The sequence below is a fragment of the Octopus bimaculoides genome, chromosome 13 (assembly GCF_001194135.2).
Source record: "Octopus bimaculoides isolate UCB-OBI-ISO-001 chromosome 13, ASM119413v2, whole genome shotgun sequence".
Lineage (NCBI taxonomy): Eukaryota > Metazoa > Mollusca > Cephalopoda > Octopoda > Octopodidae > Octopus > Octopus bimaculoides.
The window spans coordinates 13,555,534-13,560,766 of NC_068993.1; the positions used below are offsets into that span (position 1 = coordinate 13,555,534).

At 33.9% G+C, this 5,233-nt stretch overlaps 1 long non-coding RNA gene across 1 annotated transcript in view; it reads right to left on the reverse strand.

Annotated features, from left to right (window-relative positions):
- The window catches only part of LOC128249271 (uncharacterized), a 27,842-nt gene extending 24,016 nt beyond the window's left edge, over positions 1-3,826 (reverse strand). The window contains exon 1 of the long non-coding RNA XR_008265362.1: positions 3,614-3,826. This is a non-coding gene — a long non-coding RNA (uncharacterized LOC128249271). The remainder of the gene's footprint in view (positions 1-3,613) is intronic.
- Positions 3,827-5,233: the final 1,407 nt, after the last annotated feature.

Consider the following 5,233-nt stretch of genomic DNA (forward strand, 5'->3'; position numbering starts at 1 on the left):
CCCCCCCACACATGTATGGTCTATATATATCTATATGTGTGTGTGTGCGTGTATGTATATATATATATATATATTTATACAATCTATCTATCTATCTATCTATCTATCTATCTATCTATCTATCTTTCTACCTAAACACACTCCATATACTCAGAAGCAGGTTTGAATTGTGATTTATACTTTCTATTTAATCATTCGTGGCATCCACCTTCAGATCGATCGTAATCAGTAGCCTTTAACTAAGAAAATTTTACCCAGGGTTACGGAGCACCTGACATCAATTGTGCATAATTTACAGTTCTCTTTTGTATAGTATATATTATATTTTATAACCCGAGTAAATATTTAGAATGTTCAATACACGCTTATATTCAATATCTGTTTTTGTTCGTTTACGTTTATTTGTGTTTTGTACCTTTTTTCTTTTCATTTAAACAACATTCATTTAAGATCCATCTTGAAATGTTTTTAGTAACGATGTTTTAAAATTGTTTATTTTCTTAGGGGTTGTATATTAAATATGTAGATCTCAATACACACACGCACACAGGGACACACACAGACCCAGAAACTGAGATGCACATATATAACTTAATGAAATGCTTTACGGCATATGTGGAATGTTTAAGTATCTCAACACTTTCAAGTGCAAATACATATATAGGCATAGACACGTATGTGTGTGTTTGTATATGTGTGAGAGTACACATATATACATATATATAATATGTTTGTGTGTGTGCTTGAAATTATGCCTGTACATATATATATATTTGTATGCCTGTGTGTATATAGGAAATTCAAGAGATTGATAGCTACACATACATAGATAGTTAGAGAGCTGGATATTTTCTATGTATTTTTTCCCCTAAAAAATGACAGACAAATAATGTTATTTTAAGTTATCTGCTCTGGTACATATCTTAATACAAGTCACGTAAATGTCAGGTTTGTTTTCCTGCCTACGGTGTCGATATCATTGACACTAGTATTAGCACAAATTGAGTCAATCAACGAAATACAGTTTAGAAAAAAATAATATAGCATCCTTATTTGTGGGGGGGAAAAATCAAAGTAAGCTATTTCATTACTGTGTTTTCAGGGGCTTTTTTTTTTATTTGTGTGTGTGGTTGTGCTGTTGTTGTTGTTGTTGTTGTTGTTGTTGTTGTTGTTGTTGGTGGTGGTGGTGGTGTTGGTGGTCGTGCGGTGTCTTTCTTGTTTCTTGGCATTTGATTTAAGGAACAACGATGCTAATAACAGCTTGCGTAACAAACCAAAATAATATGACATCAGTTTTGAGGACCCGGGAAACGTGGCACAAAGAAAAGTAAGAAAAAAAAAACGTAAGTAAAAATAAACCCATAAAAACAACAAAACAAAAAGAAAAGTGAAACGAAACTTCTTCAGATGAGAGCAAATTAACTGCGAAACGTGAATACGGACGGAAGAAACAGTAAAATCTTATTTAAAAAAAATAAATATATAAACGAAAACATAAATAAGTAAATGCGATAGAAACTATGAAAAATTCTCAACGAATGCTTGAAGGAAAATCAAGTTCTTGAAGAAGCAATCAGCTAATCTGATGGAATATTTTCAACCAGTATTCGCCTAACATTTCTCTCTCTTTTAAAACTCTCATTACCTCCATATTCTCCATTTTCTTCCACGATTTCTCATCGCTTCCCACCACAACGCAATGACCTCCTCATCTCTCTTTTGTAATTGTATTTGTTTCGCTCTATCTGTCTTCCCCTCACTCTATTTATCTCCCTTTCTCTCTCCCTCATCTCTCTCTCTCTCTCTCTCTCTCTCTGTTCTCGATATCATTCTACGTATCACGTCTCTTTTTTTCCCCATTGCTTTATATGTTTGTTATATTTAATTTTTGCTTTTCTATTTGTCTTAACTTTTATCTGTTTCTTCCTGTCTTTTTCTGTTTCTTTTTATTTTCTTTTTAATCATCCTTTCCAGAAGTTTTGAATTCTTATTCTTCTTCTTCTTCTTCTTCTTCTTCTTCTTCTTCTTCTTCTTCTTCTTCTTCTTCTTCTTCTTCTTCTTCTTCTTCTTCTTCTTCTTCTTCTTCTTCTTCTTCTTCTTCTTCATTTTAACCACCCACTCACTCATTTTTCTTTCTATATCTGTTTAGTAAGTCAGCAGAATTTCCAGCGCTTATGTCCAGTGTTTCTTCACATGACGTTTTAAGAATTAATTTTTTTTAATTTTTATTTCAAATCAGAACAATGATGATAGAGTTTACTGTGGCCAAAGAAAGTAGTATAAACAGTAAACTGGTATCGATTTCAGTGGCTACTCTCCAACAATTAGCGTCAAAACTACTGCCTTTCTTCCTACTCTGCTAAGACATTGTCTTAAATATATAAATTGTATTGACAAACTCAGTTCTTATAAACATTAATTTGCAGAAGGCAGCTGTATGGTAAAAGTCACATGTCATAGAAGAAATATTTCTTGTTCACCTAAAAATATTAGCTGTACACAAAAACAAAGAAGAATTTCTAAATGATTCTCAGCTGTAAAGTGAGAACCGCTTTGGAGGTCTAATTAAACAGGAACATAGCCATTGTTATCACCAAAGGAATGAAATTAAACTCATTTACCAATGCGTCCCCCCCCCCACACACACACTCGTACATCTAATTTATTAGAATTTCAGTGATCTGCCTACCTTCCCTGACTACAGTAAAATCCTTTATATAATGATTCGTTCTCATCCTTAACAAAATATTGCTTAATTTTAATTACAATCTTTTGAATTACTACATGAAATATAATGGCCCTATCTGTACTATGTTATCCTACATTTCTCACCAGTTTAAATGTTACCCTATTCTCGTTTGTACAATATATCTCTGGCTTTAATAATGACCAATTGTTATTTATATTATTTCTTTTTCTTGGTCTTGAAATTTTCGTGTGTGTATGCACTATACGGGTACGCAAATCGTAGTTTTTCGATATGGAGGAAATATTCGGATCAGGAGTTGGAAAGGTCAGTTTGCAAGAACCGAAGTGTTGTATGATGTTACTGTAGATGTTGTTTTGGGAAGATGTTGTTCAGGAAAGACAGAGGCGAAGTCAAGATAGTCGCGGGTTTGGCTGTATGGCAAGAAGCTTGTTTCCCAATGACATGGTTCCCGGTTCAGCCCAACTGCGTAGCACCTTGGTCAAGTGCCTACTTGCTCAAGATGCAAGAAGCAAGTATGATAATGATGATGATGGCGATGAAAAGAAATATATTAGTTCTAACAATGGCATAGGGTCACACGTTTGCAAGGAAGGAGCATGTTCCACCACAGCGAAGCTAGTGGTTATCCGGTATTTTTCCTCAACACATTACGGATTGTACTTATTGACTAACTATATGAAATTTAAGCCACTGCCAAAAAATATGCATATATACAAAAGCAGTGTATAGACAAATATAAAGCGACAAATGTGTGTGAGAAAAAAGAAAATAAATAAGAGGAAATGGTAACAATACTAAATGAATAGAATAGTAAAAATATGACATTAAAAGAAAATAGTAGCATGTAGAGTAATGGAGAAAACGGAAACTTAAGAATGTAAATTCGCTCTTTAGTCGATATACCTGTTTGTGAATGATGGAGTGGATCATTTGACTTTCCATAAACAGGAACATCCATTGATAGGTGGTGCTCAGCTCTATTGATTTTCTGAGAAAACCTGGAGGAGTGTGATCCAATTACTCTTGTTATATTTTAACGTCAGTTCAGCATTGATCGTGCATTTATCTATCTCTCTGTCTGTATGTCTGTCTGTCTATCTATCTATCTATCTATCTGCACACACATGTACATATGTGCATATACATAAATTGTGTGTGAGTGTGTGTATATATATATATATATATATATATATATGTGTGTGTGTGTGTGTGTGTGTGTGTGTGTGTGTGTGTGTACATATAATATATGTAAACAAACCAGATGGCATTGTAAGTTATGGTGATAAAACTACTATGAATGTCTATTAGTATAATATTAACTATATAATAATAACGTATAAACTCCGATTTAAGGCGACGTTTATTTTTAAACAATCGACTGAAAAATGATGAGCTAATCGAACCCAGAAATCAACGCTTACACGCTCCTTGCGCATGTGATTGGGCTAAATGCTTACCCATCAATTTCAGCCAGACTTTTATGAATATATACTTTAACTGTCTAATACCACAGACAATATTTGTAAACAAACCAGAAGGCTTTGCAAGTTATGGTGATAAAGCGACTATGGAAGTCTCTTAGTAAAATAATGACTATATATATATTGCTGAAATAGATGAGTGAGCATTTGGTCCAGTCGGAGGCGCAAGGAGCCGTGTATACGTTCATTTGTGGTTCGATTCTAGCTTAAGCTAGCTAATCATTTTTCACTCAATTTTTTACATACAAATGTCGCTTTAAACCGGATTATATATATTATAGTCTTTCTCTTTAAATTCTCCTCCTATATATATATATATATATATATATATATGTATATGCACACATATACGCACGATCACTAAAGGCGCCGAAAGTTCGGATCGTGTATTGCGAGCGACATATCCAGCATACAAACCTAGAGGAGGAACAACCGTTCTTGAAGTCTTCCTTACAGTTTTATTCGCAATGGTTTAGTAAATCTGAAGCCTTGGTATAAGTTACTTGCTCAGAGGGGCCGCATGTTGCGATGGAATCCAATCATACTTCAGAAGACTCACCCAAGCCTCCTCCAATTTATTGAACGTCAAACGTTGAAATAAAATTAACATCATAGCGAATTTTATTTCAAGATTTGGCCAATTCTGCTATCAACCCCTATTTGTTCATTCCATATTGACTTCGAAATCTGGCACATAGCCACACACTTTTAGAGAATGAATCAATTCTATTGAATCAACTCCAGTACTTATTGAACTTTTGGTACGTAGTGTATTAGACTAAGGGAGTGGGTGATGTTGATGCAAAGCAATGTCAACACTGGCGGGTTTTGAATTGTGAATAGTGAGAGACAGTATTAATTCTTGCCTCTTTTTCCTTTCGAAGTTGATGTACAATTTTAGAAGATGTTGAGAATAACAAGTGTAATATTGATTTATTATACACAAATAATGTTATCGAGTTTGATAAATGTATGATTGGATCGAGGACATTCACCTATTTCGACTTTTACGCACTTGTCTTACCGAAATACTATACATACT